Here is a 16,273-nt window from a genome sequence, read left to right as displayed (position 1 = left end):
TACCAAACAAAAAAAACGCCCAAAATATAATATAATTATATTTTTGTTTTAAATAACTTTCCTTTGACCGACTTCAATAAAACTTGCTGAGTAAGGCTCGTTTTGCCCAGACGCACGTGCCTGAATATATAATTGAAGCAAATCTTGACTCAGATTTGAAATAAAAATTCTGCACGAAAATAGAGTATCAGTATGCTGTACTATAATGCTACAGCATCTCAGTCCAGCATCTGGCTGGTTGGCTTTTGCAAAATGTAGCCAATCAAAACACCAACACATTAGAAAATCCAATTCCGATTATATGTTCGATAAATCCCAAGTCTTGAAACCGTGTGAGAATTTAAGGGTAGAATTTCAAACATCATATCTTTTGCTTAGACATTGATTACAATGACACTTAAATTTCTATAAGGATCAATGATTAGGTAGTGTATCCCTAAAATTACCATATATACTTAATACACCATTCATAAATCTTTTAAACATTGAATCTTGAAAACACTCTTCTTTCTTCCTGCATAAATGTAAACTCATGCAATAAATAATTTTATGTAAATGTAAACCCATTAAGTATCTATGGTAATTTCAGGGACTTGTTAGGAGTTTTTTTTTTTGTTGTGTCCAATGTTTAAACATTCATTGCTTGACTAAATGCTATCACCTCCATATATAACACTGTTTCCAAATCACTTCAGTAAAACGCAAAGCAGCATGCATGCACAAGTAATTGGAACACATGATGATCTTTGTTGCAGCCATTCCGAGGATGAGATTAATTGCTATCAAAGAATGAGACTCCACATGAATATGTTTTTGCATGAAACTGGTCCCATTTTAGCAACGAAAGAAGCAAGGATCGAAACCACCATGATAGTTCTGTAACACTCCTGTCCTCCGCAGCCTGTTACACCTGTCGATGTACTCAATAATGATTTCTTTAATATATATCTTCATGCATGTATATTCTCACATAAAAATAGGAAAAACAAACAAAAAATTATAGAAAGTTTAGTCTATAAAAAAATTATAGAAAAATAAAATAAATAGGAACATCTACTATTAAGCTACTAAATATATATTAAAAGTAATTATAAGATTTTAACAGAAATATATGATTTTAACATTTACCGCTAATCTACCCAATGTTAAAATGTAAGATTTTAAAATCTAGGTTTAATTGCATATTTGGTCCTTATATTTATTTTAGGTTTCAATTTGGTCACTTATGTTTAAAAAGTTTCAAGTTGATCCTTTTAGCAAAAAAATTATTTAAATCATCTATGTGACTAATGTATTTGCATAGGCGGACAACTTAGGAGTGTACTATGTGAAAGTTTGGAAGAAATTAACTCAAAATTTAACAAAAGATTAGAAAAAATTAGCTCAAAATTTAGCGAAAAGGACCAGCTTATGTTGACATCAATAACATAAGGGACCAACTTGAAACTTTTTAAACATAAGTGACCAAATTAAAACCTAAAATAAACATAAGAGACTAAATATGCAATTAAGCTTAAAATCTACTACCAAGCTACCAATTGCCGGTATTATTTTTATTTGGTTACCTTAAAATGGGTTAATCGAAGAATGAAAGAAATATTATTTTCTTGAAAGAAAGTGATATTGCAATGACTCTATTTAACACCATTTTTGGTCCCTGTATGCATTGTTTCTATCATTTAGGTAAACTCATTATCATATTTTAGTAACATAACAATCTTAGTGGAATTAGATGTTGAACTCACAAAAAAGTGTAATTAGCTTGTTCAACTTTTCTTCTTCTTGAATAATAAAAAATTTATCCCGACAATATATGATAAAATAATTATTATTTTTCTTAAAATTAAATAATTACTCTTAAATTCATCATAAAACCTTATTATTCAATACTCTAGTAGCTTAGTTTATTAATTTTTGAATGTTACACACCTAATTCATACCTAATTTTTTATTTTTTAATGACAAATATATTATACAGTATTATATATAAATATAAAAACGAAAAGAAAAAAAGGTAAAGACAAAATTCAGTAAAAGAAAGACAAATATATTACATTATTTAACCTATTTATTATACGAGTCATTTGATTGATCTGAAGGATTCATTGATGCGGTTCAGCTGCTGTGATGTTTCATTCACCATTAATATCTCATAAACCATTCATCTTATATTGGCAACCCATGTGAAGTGACTTTACATGTACAGTCCACTATTCATGCTGTTTCACGAGGTAATTTGGATTGTTGATTTGAGATTGGGCTGTCTAAATCACTTACATAAAATTATCTCAATGATCTATTTAGATCGGACTTCGAAAATTGTAACTGTGTGACGCAATTACATTAGAAAATCCAATTCCGACTATATGTTCAGGTTCACATTCATAATGCATAATTTTTTAAAACTAAGGGGTATATTTGATTGAGATTTCAATGGATTTTAAGAGACTTTTTATGATAAAATAATCTTGTGATATCCAATTAAAACAAATATGAATTTTTTTTAATGGCAACGAAATCCGCCGGCAATGAATTGAGATTTCTTATGATTTATAAAATGCCTCTTGGTATTAAAAAGTCTATGAATTTGAATGGATTCTTTCAAAGAGTGGATTTTGTGAGACTTTTTAGTTAAAAATACACATACTGCACTCATCCAACCATCTCACTCAAACCCTCAAGATTTTGCCTACCTTCCAAAGTCTTTTTTCCTTCAGTGAGTTCTTTTTTTTCCACCAAAACTTTCTATTGTTCACATATAGTACTATGTCGTCGGTCATAGGGCCGAGCTATAGGCAACCCAAGACCTAGCTATGTGTGATAAGAGATAATGAGATCCTGAATCAGAGAATTATAGACAACATAATGATCATCTAAATGAAAAGACGCATCTGCTACGTAATTAAAGTTAGTTTGCAATGTGAAAGATTTTTGGAACAGTAGACGGTAGTCCATGCATCTTATGTATGCGAGAAAAATTATAGAGTTTGAGACCCGCGTCTCAAAATTATCGCGCGGTGTTAAGCTGAAAAATTAAGGTGTAGCAATGTTGACAATTACTATTTGTGTAGGAATCAATGTTCTAAGAAAAGGACATATCCATAAAAGTTATTGTCATCATATAAATGCGTAGGAATCAATGTTATTAGAGAAGGACATATACGGGGGTTGAAGTAGATGTGTTGGTTTTGGTGCCGCCGGTGAGGTTGTTGCTGTGTGTGACTAGTTTTTCTCGATACGGGATTCTCTGACCGCTTACAAATCTGATGAGATTTGCAGGACTCGTTTTTGAGTCTCTGAGAGTTTCCAAATCTTCTGAGATTTGCAGATTTCTTTGTATCTAGTCGACCTTTTTCGCATCGGTGTTGACTGCGAGCTGGGGATTTAACTGCCTAAGTTTTCATTCTACCGTTGCCCCATTAATTTTTGTCTCGCTAAGCTGCTTTTTTTATTCTGATGGGTCGATCACTTTTGATTCGAGATCGAGAGTTAGAGTCTTATGGCATCTTTTTGGGTCGGGTTGATGGTCCTCTTTGGTGGTCTGGTCCTTTTTAAGTATAATGTGCAAATACAAACCTTGAATTGTGTGCGTTGATTTTAAAACTTCCCCTTCACTAGTTTTGGAAAACGCAATGCTGCAGAGTCTTTTTATAATTAATAAAAGTTTCATTGCTAAAATTGAAAACAAATTGTCATCTTAATGACATTGAAATTGGATATTTCTCAACCACTCTTTTCGTGATAGCTAGGATGGGCTGATCAGCCCAATTTTTATGGATGGGCAACTAAGTTGTCACCCAAAATTTGTGTTTGAATAAGATACTTCATTCCTTAAGAAAAATGTTATGCAAACACATTTATTTGACAAAAAATACAACTAATATACTTTTTTGATTTTTTTAATATTTTTTGCATAAATCGTTTTGCGTGTTTGTGAGTAGAAAGAGAGTTATATTAATTTTGTGTCTCAAAATTTGTGTTTGAATAAGACATCTCTTTCCTTAAGGGAAAATGTTATGTAAACACATTTATTTGACAAAAATACAACAAATATACTTTTTTAATTTTTTTAATATTTTTTGCATACATCGTTTTACGTGCTTGTGAGTAGAAAGAGAGTTATGTTAATTTTGTGTCTCAATTTGTGTTTGAATAAGACACCTCTTTCCTTAAAGAAAATGTTATGTAAACACATTTATTTGACAAAAATACAACAAATGTACTTTTTTAATTTTTTTAATATTTTTTGCATACCTCGTTTTGCGTGCTTGTGAGTAGAAAGAGAGTTATGTTAATTTTGTGTCTCAAAATTTGTGTTTGAATAAGACACTTCTTTCCTTAATTGTATGTATCATGCATGTATTTATGGTTTTTTATCATCACACCAAAATATATATATATATATATATATATATATGCTAAGGGGGAGACTGATAGGCCAAACTATAAAAGAATACGACGATCAAAGAAAGAAAAATGCTAGATGTCGTGAGAGTATATTTCACGAATCATAGCGAATGACGTCTCACCTAACAATTTTAAACATAAAAAAAAAAACTTGAAGTTTCAAAATAACATTATAATATCTTACAATTTTAAATATTAAAAAAAAACAACTTGAATTTCCATAACATCACAATACCAATAAGAGTTGTTTATCTAAAATTACATTACAACACCAAAATAACACCACAACACAAAAATAAAAACAACTTGAAGTTCAATTAATTTGGTCGACTGACTTGGTAATTGGGCTATGTATATTGGAATATAAATATATAATAGTAACTTAATGCAATTTTTGTGGTACCGCCGTTTTTACGGTTTGCAGTTTTTGCGATTTGTGGTTTAGTAAGAAAGTCATCCAAATACATCCAAACCAAATGCGGTTTTTGCGGTTTGATTCGGTTTGCGGTTTTACTTTTAGATTTTTTCGGATACGGTCACCACTACTTCTGGTGATAATGAAACATCATAGCAGGTGAACCGCATCAGTGAAGCCATCAGATCAATCCAACGGCTCATATATTAATTGGATTAAATAATGTTTCATATATGATTAAATGATCACATCTATCTATGTTATTTACATTGATGTTTCATATATGAGATGCCTTAGGATGGCTCACATCAATGAATGTTAGATGTGATCATTTCAAACATATTATTTGGCGGTGATGCACATAATATATATCTGCCTCAAAATATAAGAAACTTTGGCAGATGAGATTAATTAATAAATATAATGAATTTTATGTTTTTTATATTATTTCTCGATAATTTAAAGGTATTTATGCAACCATAGAATAAAACACGTCATAGAATGTGAGGTAAATTTGATTAAAAGCTAGTTATAAATATTACATATAAATCTACTTATATAATTTATTCTTATTGTTTGTTGGGTAAATGTCCTAAATTTATTGATCCGTATATGAGTCATTGGATTGGTCTAAGGCTTCATTGATGCGGTTCAGCTGCTGTGATGCTTCATTCACCATTAGTATCTCATAACCATTCATCTTATATTGGCAACACATGTGATGTGACTTTACAGTCTACTAATCATGCAGTTTCACGCGGTAATAATTTAGGTTGTTGATTTGAGATCGAACAGTCTAAATTACTTACACGAAATTATCTCAATGGTCTATTTAGATCGGACGATTGAGAACTGTAATTGTGTGCCATAGTTACATTAGAAAATCCAATTCCGATTATATGTTCGATAAATCCCAAGTCTTGAAACCGTGTGAGAATTTAAGGGTAGAATTTCAAACATCATATCTTTTGCTTAGACATTGATTACAATGACACTTTAATTTCTATAAGGATCAATGATTAGGTAGTGTATCCCTAAAATTACCATATATACTTAATACACCATTCATAAATCTTTTAAACATTGAATCTTGAAAACACTCTTCTTTCTTCCTGCATAAATGTAAACTCATGCAATAAATAATTTTATGTAAATGTAAACCCATTAAGTATCTATGGTAATTTCAGGGACTTGTTAGGAGTTTTTTTTGTTGTTGTGTCCAATGTTTAAACATTCATTGCTTGACTAAATGCTATCACCTCCATATATAACACTGTTTCCAAATCACTTCAGTAAAACGCAAAGCAGCATGCATGCACAAGTAATTGGAACACATGATGATCTTTGTTGCAGCCATTCCGAGGATGAGATTAATTGCTATCAAAGAATGAGACTCCACATGAATATGTTTTTGCATGAAACTGGTCCCATTTTAGCAACGAAAGAAGCAAGGATTGAAACCACCATGATAGTTCTGTAACACTCCTGTCCTCCGCAGCCTGTTACACCTGTCGATGTACTCAATAATGATTTCTTTAATATATATCTTCATGCATGTATATTCTCACATAAAAATAGGAAAAACAAACAAAAAATTATAGAAAGTTTAGTCTATAAAAAAATTATAGAAAAATAAAATAAATAGGAACATCTACTATTAAGCTACTAAATATATATTAAAAGTAATTATAAGATTTTAACAGAAATATATGATTTTAACATTTACCGCTAATCTACCCAATGTTAAAATGTAAGATTTTAAAATCTAGGTTTAATTGCATATTTGGTCCTTATATTTATTTTAGGTTTCAATTTGGTCACTTATGTTTAAAAAGTTTCAAGTTGATCCTTTTAGCAAAAAAATTATTTAAATCATCTATGTGACTAATGTATTTGCATAGGCGGACAACTTAGGAGTATACTATGTGAAAGTTTGGAAGAAATTAACTCAAAATTTAACAAAAGAATAGAAAAAATTAGCTCAAAATTTAGCGAAAAGGACCAGCTTATGTTGACATCAATAACATAAGGGACCAACTTGAAACTTCTTAAACATAAGTGACCAAATTAAAACCTAAAATAAACATAAGAGACTAAATATGCAATTAAGCTTAAAATCTACTACCAAGCTACCAATTGCCGGTATTATTTTTATTTGGTTACCTTAAAATGGGTTAATCGAAGAATGAAAGAAATATTATTTTCTTGAAAGAAAGTGATATTGCAATGACTCTATTTAACACCATTTTTGGTCCATGTATGCATTGTTTCTATCATTTAGGTAAACTCATTATCATATTTTAGTAACATAACAATCTTAGTGGAATCTTAGTTGAACTCACAATGATCTATTTAGATCGGACGATTGAAAACTGTAACTGTGTGACGCAATTACATTAGAAAATCCAATTCCGACTATATGTTCAGGTTCACATTCATAATTCATAATTGTTTTAAAACTAAGGGGTATATTTGATTGAGATTTCAATGGATTTTAAGAGACTTTTTTATGATAAAATAATCTTGTGATATCCAATTAAAACAAATATGAATTTTTTTTAATGGCAACGAAATCCGCCGGCAATGAATTGAGATTTCTTATGATTTATAAAATGCCTCTTGGTATTAAAAAGTCTATGAATTTGAATGGATTCTTTCAAAGAGTGGATTTTGTGAGACTTTTTAGTTAAAAATACACATACTGCACTCATCCAACCATCTCACTCAAACCCTCAAGATTTTGCCTACCTTCCAAAGTCTTTTTTCCTTCAGTCAGTTCTTTTTTTTTTCCACCAAAACTTTCTATTGTTCACATATAGTACTATGTCGTCGGTCATAGGACCAAGCTATGGGCAACCCAAGACCTAGCTATGTGTGATAAGAGATAATGAGATCCTGAATCAGAGAATTATAGACAACATAATGATCGTCTAAATGAAAAGACGCATCTGCTACGTAATTAAAGTTAGTTTGCAATGTGAAAGATTTTTGGAACAGTAGACGATAGTCCATGCATCTTATGTATGCGAGAAAAATTATAGAGTTTGAGACCCGCATCTGAAAATTATCACGCGGTGTTAAGCTGAAAAATTAAGGTGTAGCAATGTTGACAATTACTATTTGTGTAGGAATCAATGTTCTAAGAGAAGGACATATCCATAAAAGTTATTGTCATCATATAAATGCGTAGGAATCAATGTTATTAGAGAAGGACATATACGGGGGTTGAAGTAGATGTGTTGGTTTTGGCGCCGCCGGTGAGGTTGATGCTGTGTGTGACTGGTTTTTCTCGATACGGGTTCTCTGACTGCTTACAAATCTGTTGAGATTTGCAGGACTCGTTTTTGAGTCTCTGAGAGTTTCCAAATCTGCTGAGATTTGCAGGTTTCTTTGTATCTGGTCGACCTTTTTCGCATCGGTGTTGACTGCGATCTGGGGATTTAACTGCCTAAGTTTTCATTCTACCGTTGCCGCATTAATTTTTGTCTCGCTAAGCTGCTTTTTTTATTCTGATGGGTCGATCACTTTTGATTCGAGATCGAGAGTTAGAGTCTTATGGCATCTTTTTGGGTCGGGTTGATGGTCCTCTTTGGTGGTCCGGTGTTTTTGTTGTGTGCTCTAGGTGGTCTGGTGACTGTGGAGTGTGTACTAGGTGGTGTCCGTCTTTTTGCTTTCTCATTGGTATTCCGCTTATATACGGCGCCTCTGTTTTGTAATTCCGTTTATCCCGACCTATGTTCATCTTGTGCAGAGATCGATTATTATTAATACTATTTTGCCGTTTAAAAAAAATAAAAATAAAAGGTAATGTCATCATATAAATGATGATGCTCGTTGCTTATATAGTAAGTTGGAATATATATATTTTATTCAATAAAAAAAAAAAAAGAGAAAAATGGGTTGAAAAATTACAATGGCAAAATTGAAAATTTCATAAGATATAGGAGTTGGGGATTTGGTACTGGGATATAAAATTAAAAAAATAAAGCTCTGAATTTTTAAAATCTTATGAAACCGACTAAAAATAAAAGATTACTAAAGAAAGTGGGCTTATGGGATGTAATATTTTATGATAGAATATTTTATGTTGATTATATGATAGATAGGGTGAAACTTAAATCTCAAAAATGGTTTATTAGTAAAAGTTATGGCACCCTATTCCTTCTATGACTGGGGGGATATTATATCGATATTTTAAAGGATTTTAAGAGATTTTTTAATGATAAAATAATCTTGTGGTATTCAATTAAGATATATTTTTGTTTTTTAGTTCAGTGATGAGTGTAGTGATTAGAGTAGAGAGAAAAGGAGGATTTGGGAACAGAGTTCTATCTGAATTTGTTTATATTCAACCAAGACTTTTATAAAGTTTAAATAAATCTTGTGGTATTCAATGAAGATAATTATTAATTTATTATAACTTAATTACCTTAAAAATGGACTATTCTAATGAAAGAAATATTATTTTTCTGAAAGAAAGTGATATTACCAAGGCTCTATTTAACACCATTTTTGGTCCATGCATGCTTTGTTTCCATCGGTTAATTAGGTAAAATCATTATCATATTTTTGTAACATAGCAATCTTACTTGAATTAGATGTTGAATCACAAAAGAGTGTATTTTGGCTTGTTCAACTTTTCTTCTTCTTGAATAATAAAAAATTTATCCGGACAATATATGATAAAATAATAATTATTTTTCTTAAAATTAAATAATTACCTTTAAATTTATCATAAAACCTTATTATTCAATAATCTAGTAGCTTAGTTTAGTAATTTTAGAATGTTACACGCCTAATTCATAGATAATTTTTTACTTTTTTAATGACAACCTTATTATTCTCATAAAAAAATTATACATTATTATATATAAATATAAAAACGAAAAGAAAAAAAAAAAGTAAAGACAAAATTCAGTAAGATTCAGTAAAAGAAAAACAAATATATTACATTATTTAAACCAATTAATATATAAGCCATTGGATTGATTTTAAGGCTTCGTTGATGCGGTCAACTGCTATGATGTTTCATTCACCGTTAGTATCTTATAAATCATTCATCTTATATTGGCAACTCATGTGATGTGACTCTACGGTCCACTATTCATGCGGTAATAATTTGCAATTTTGATTTGAGATCGAACGGTCTACATCACATGAATTATCTCAATGATCTATTTAGATCGGATGTTTGAGAATTGTAGCTGTGTGACACAGTTACATTAGAAGATCCAATTCCGACTATATATGTTGAGGTTCAAATTCATAATTGTTCAAATCCATAATTCTGTCTTGAAATATGTATATTCAATACCTCAAAAGTATAAAAAATTGTCTTTTTCATATTAATTTTATTTTTATTTCCTTTAAAACTGATGGGTGTATTGGATTGTGATTTCAAAAAAATTTAAGAGACTTTTTTATGATAAAATAATCTCGTGGTATTCATTATCATATTTTTGTAACATAACAATCTTACTTAAATTACACGTTGAACTCACAAAAGAGTGTAATTGGCTTGTTCAACTTTTCTTCTTTTTATAATAAAAAATTTATCCGGACACTTAACAAAAAAAATATCCGAACAATATGTGATAATTAAATTAATAATTTTTTTTTTAAACTTAATAATTACCCTTAAATTCATAGTAAAATTTTATATTATTCAATATTCTCGTAGCTTAGTTTAGGTAATTCTTTTTTCTTTGAAACATTAGTTTAGCAATAAATAATACGGTTGTATTTTAAGTTAGTTTTTTTTTTTTTTTTCGTACAGTGTTTTAAGTTAGTTTTATTTAAACCAAATGTGCTAAGTACACGTGTTATGCATCTTTATCTCTTATTCAGTAATGTTTATTTGTTTTTACTTACTCTTATCCATTTGATGACGCAACCAAAAAATGCCACTACTTTAGTTTCAAAACTAATATTTCCTATATTCATGGAATATTATAGAACTTAATATTTTTTACGGTCATGTTTGTTTTAGTTAAAGTTTATATTGATACAAATTGGTACATCAAATTACATACCTTTTTTCTATTACCAAAGGAGAAAGGTGGGTTGGGAGTTAAGAACTTAGGTTTGTTTAATCAGTTGTTGTTATGTAATTGGAAATGGCTGTTTCTATCTGATGGAGATGTTGTGTGGAATGATTTTTTATGTTTTAGGTAGGTCATTTACCAACTCAGTTGTTGGGCAGAGATACTGTGAGGTCTAATGCAAGGTCAATTTTTTGGTGGGCAGAGACACTGTGAGGTCTACTGCAAGGTCATTTTTTTGGTGGAAGGATGTCATAGGTCTGGGCAGGGGGATGGAGACTGATTGGTTTAAACAAAATGTAATGATGGCTTAAATGGTTTGGGAATGGTCAGGACATTGGATTTTGGAAGTTTAAATGGTATGGGAATCATACTTTTCGAGATTTATTCCCTAATCTTTTTGCTAAAGAGGCTTCTCAAGATGTAATGATAGCTCAAAGGATAAAAGGGAATGGAGTGTTTTACAGTGGTATTGGCAGTGGTCTGAGCATTTAACGGCTAGCGAAGAACAACTTTTGGAAGACCTTAAGGAGTTGCTGGTGGGTTTATGTTACAACCAAACATGGGAGATACATGGGATGGGCTCTTGGTAAAACAGGTCAGTTTTCTGTAAAGTCTTGTTATGATTGGTTATTAGAACATAGACAGGTTGAGGGTTGAACTCTAATGTGTTATCTGCTATTCAGAAGCTATGGAGGAATGATGTACCTTCAAAGGTACATGTATTTGGCTGGAGGTTATTATTAGAAAGGTTGCCAATGAGATCTGCACTTCATCACAGAGGTATTTTAGCTAATTCACATGAGTTGTCCTGTGCTTTTTGCTTTCTAAAAAAAATAAAAAAAAATTGTTATCTATTTTGGTTCATGGTAAACTAGTTTCAGCAACAACAAAAACTACAAAGAAATAACGAATCACACCACCACAAATTAGAAATCATCAAATCAACCGCCATAAAGAGAAAGGGGGTATACGTGTGTATATTTACATACGGACACACATACCTACATTCAATATGAATTAAAATCCAGTTGTACTCCAACAATTGATCACTCATCTCTCTTCTTCCCACTAGTAAAAATATGACATATTACTTAAGAAGTTTACATCTGTGGAACATATGTCAGATGTAATAAGCTATATGGAGTAGGGTTTTCATCTGGTTTCAATATCCACAGAAGTGAAAAATACATAGACACAACTTTTTACATCTGGTCATAATATAACCAGAAGCAAGGCTGAATGCGGTGGCAATCCTGTAATTATGGTGAGAATTGTGTAACTCGCAGTACTATCATGATCTCACTCATCTCTCTCACGCACTGCTCACTCGATTTCTCTCACTTCTCACTCGAACCCTAGCGGCCATATCTCTCTCACGATCGATCTCGTCTTCTCTCTCACTAATCTCACTCGAACTCGGCGGCGTCATCTCTCTCACCGACCTCACGTACTCGCTCATCTTTGTCGTCTCTCTGTCTCACTGAAACACGAATTGATGGCTGAATCGGAAATTCCAAAACCCAGTGAAACATGAATTGAAGGTTGAAGCACTCATATCTGTCTTCTCTCTCGTTTCATCTTCTCTAGCCCTAAACCCAGAGAAAAGGTCAAACCCTAATTTACTCATGGTTTTTTTGAGTTAATTACTTTGGTTGGTTTTTGATTTCAATGGTATTGAGGAGTGATATATTATGAATTATGAATAATTTTTTGTTTGATTATGAATAATTTTTTTAGTTGGGTTTTTGAATTTAGTGGTATTGTGTTCAAATTAGCTTCAATTTTATGGTTTTCATAATTAAATTAGGTCATTTGAGTGATTCAGTTTGTGTTCAACTTATTGTTCAATTGTTTTACTCTATAATCCTCTTATTGATAGTGTGTATGGAAAACATGGAAGATCAATCCCTTGAATCTACAGTTTTTATTCAGGAGGAAAATCATAATCACATGGCTGTATTTAAATTGCAGAAAGCATACAAGAGTTTTCGCACACGAAGAAAGCTACCTGAGTATGCAATTCTTCTTGAACAAATCTGGTATGTTATATTTACTTAATATTGGGAAGTTTTGCACTCAATTGTACACAAATTTAATTTCATGTGTTTTAATTTTGATCTTTTGTTTTAACCATATATAGGTGGAAGCTTTTAGATTTTGTTGAACTAAAGCAGCTCGATACCTTTCTTTGACATTGAGAAACATGAAACTATGATTTTGCGTTGGTCTATAGCTAGGACAATAGCTACTAAGGTTAGTAAAGGTTTATCAAAACATGTTAAAGTTAGTTAAGGTTGAACTAAAGATTTACAAATTACAAGAACAAGAAAATCAAAATGATTCCAGTCAAATTACAAGAGCAAGAAAATCAAAATGAGATCTTGTTCATGAGTTTCATATTCATTGGGATCCTTTGAGTGTAAATTATATTGTTTTCTAAGATATGTTCTGTTTTGTGAAAGCCACTGGTAGTGTGTAGTAATTACATTTATTGGAAAGTGGAAACTATGTTTGATAATGATATAGTATATTTTTTCAAGGTCACTTACATGCTTCATGAATACGAGATCATTAAGGATTTGAAGAAGTTACTGAATTGGTGTCTGACTTACCTTTAAATATATCTAAAAATATATCTGAAGCTTGTACAATATTGGGACTGCATTGTGTTCTTGTTACTTGTCAATGCATTAATTTGGCTTTCAGCTAGCTGAAGTTGTTTTGTTGCGTTCCTCTGTACAGTGAGTTTGATTCGTGTCAGTGCGCATTGAATTATGCTTTTATATGTTCAACAAAGCCTGATTTTCTTGGACTGTGATTTTGTAGGACCAGTTGCAGCAAACAGAAGTGGATTGTGCGTATTTGAATAGATGTTGTGAGATACTGACAGAAGAGACTAAGAGTTTACATAAAGAACTTCAAATTTGGAGCAGTTTCTCTCCGGTTCATTTTGTTATTGTACTAGTAAGCATTCTGCTTAGGTAAGATGACCTACATTCTATCAAAATATTTTGACAGATTCGGCAGTTTCGTGACTCTTATAACTTTTACAGTTGAATGATTGAAGAAGGGATCCAGACTATGAGAAACAATTGGGATATTGATGGAAGCAATTTGTTGGATATCTATGCAGGTATGTAGTGTAGGTTCTGATATTCAAAAAAAAAAGATGTAGTGCAGATTCTGGCCACAACCTATCATATAAACATGATCCAATTATGTATTGTATGTTTTGTTATTAAAATTATTTTAGCCTCTGATGTGACTTTTATTTTTGTTGGACTGCTTTGATATCCATGTGTGATGTCTTTCCATCTGCTGACCGTGATAATTTTTGCTCTCGGACAACGCTTTGGTGGTGGTCCTCTTGATCTAATCTCCGGATTCACCGTCATCATCAATGTTAGTCCATTGTGAGTCTTGAATAAGATTGAGATGGTTCTCTTTTCTAACACAGTCTTGAATAAATATCACTTTGTATTAATTTCATGTCCTGTTGGTAACTTAATTTAACATGTTAGCTATTACCATGTTCTTGATGTCACATGTAGGGAGTTATTATGCATGTATAAATATTCAATATGAATGTATTTATTTTGCAATAATACTTGATCATTATCCCTTACATTCCAATAATACAATTTATGCTTTTGAAAGTGAACTAAAATTTCACTTTGACTTGATTACATTTGTGTTTTAACTCATTTGATTGAAGTATTGAATTTGTAGAGTATAGAGAAGTATAGTTAAAAATAACATGATCCAGTCATTGACTAAGCATCTCTTCAACAAGGTTTGTCTTCTAAGTTTACTCTGGTATAATCAGCCACCATGACTCTTTTTTTCAGGTAGTAGTTTGATTTTGTTATGTCTCTTTGATTTCAGCTTGTAGGACTAGGTTTTGATGCAATTTTGGCTTTCATATTCACTAATGTATAACACCAAGGCTCTGCAGCTTTTTTCTATTTTTTTAGTTAGTTTTAGACTCTCTTTGTTTTTTTTTACAAAAGAGTTAGTTTTAGACTTTTAGTAGTCACAATTTGTTGAATTCTGTTTTTGGTGAGTTTATCATGAAATTCTGTTTGCATGTTCTTTGTTGAATTCATATGAGAATTCCATTCCAATATCAATTTCTACAGCTTCCTCATTGCTTATATTTTTCCTCTTTGATTGCTTCCTAGACAGTATATGGACTATGTAAATCTTAAATGATGTTTCAGGCAACTACAAGATACTGTGTTTTTATTTTACAAAATGAATTTATATGGACTTTCATTGATGTTGTTTTCAGGATTTTTAAACCTTGTTGAAGGAGAAAGACAAATTCAAACCTGGATGTTTTCAAGAAGGAGAAAGACAAATTCAAACCTGGATCTAAGGTAGAAGAAAATTAAGGGTTGTTTAAGAACAAGTGGAGTGGCAGCAAAAGCTGCGTTTCTGTTACTGAACAGCTCGTCTAGCCTGTGTGTGTTGTTCTTTCCCCTATCCAACCATTCTTGATCATAGGTAAGAAAACTCAAGCTCTTTTCCTTCTCTCCAGGATTATTCTATTCTTTTGGTGTTAGAAATATCACTAATCCCATTCACTAATTTGTCTCTTATGTCTGCAGCTTCACATTGAGTAGGGTACTGTGCTCCCCCCCCCCCCCCCCCCAAAAAAAAAGAGACTGCAGCTATTTAGGAGCGAGGCCGGGTTTCTCTCTTATTTGACGTTGTACATTGTTTAGCTTAAGTTTTGGTAAGTTGCTATATAGGAGCTCTTAGATCTTGCGAACTGTCTTGATTTTGATGACAATATTAGTGATGCAATTTAGGAAAGGGATGTATAGTATAGTGCTATTGTACATATGTGATTTGAATTTAATAAGTATTAGGCTTTGGCATTTTAGTGTGGTGAACTATCTTGATTTAGGAAGGGATCTAGGTATGTGTGAAGTTATTGTATGGTGAATTGTTTTGATATTAATTTTGGATGTTGAATGGTACATATTAGCATTGTTAACATTACTATTTGCCTTAATTCGAATGTAGTGTCATGTTCTTGATTTTTAATTTTGGATGTTTGTTGTGAAATTATGTTTATATATGCAAGTTATGTTATATATATATATATATAGTCTTGCTGGCTTGTGGGTTAGATTTTAAAAAAATCAGGATTTAAAATTAAAAAAAAAAGGTGAAGTTTTCACATCTGGTGGAAAGCTTGGCCAGATGTAAAAAGTCCAATTTAATTTAAAAAAATAATAATTGAAGCACGAGAACAGAGGTAAAAAGTGTTGATTTTACATCTGGCTAAGTCAGATGTAAAACGAGTAAACTTATTATATCTTGTGCGTCTACATCTGACAGGCTGCAGATGTAAAATGGGTTTTTGGCCAGATGTAAAAAGTGTTTTCTGTACTAGTGT

General features: G+C 31.4%; 1 long non-coding RNA gene across 4 annotated transcripts; it reads left to right on the top strand.

The window, feature by feature from the left end:
* The first annotated feature begins 12,109 nt into the window (after positions 1-12,109).
* Positions 12,110-15,321, top strand: LOC123895317. Of its 4 annotated transcripts, none has more exons than XR_006804250.1 (6): positions 12,110-12,472; positions 12,838-12,905; positions 13,007-13,119; positions 13,693-13,847; positions 13,920-14,279; positions 15,158-15,321. It is a non-coding gene; the product is annotated as an uncharacterized LOC123895317 (long non-coding RNA). The 4 variants fall into 4 exon arrangements; XR_006804290.1 differs by having other exon boundaries at positions 13,920-14,659; XR_006804273.1 differs by having other exon boundaries at positions 13,920-14,714.
* The last annotated feature ends 952 nt before the right edge of the window (positions 15,322-16,273 follow it).

The sequence above is a fragment of the Trifolium pratense genome, linkage group LG1 (assembly GCF_020283565.1).
Source record: "Trifolium pratense cultivar HEN17-A07 linkage group LG1, ARS_RC_1.1, whole genome shotgun sequence".
NCBI lineage: Eukaryota > Viridiplantae > Streptophyta > Magnoliopsida > Fabales > Fabaceae > Trifolium > Trifolium pratense.
Note: the sequence above shows the minus strand (reverse complement) of the source record. Positions and strands in the feature narration are given on the sequence as shown.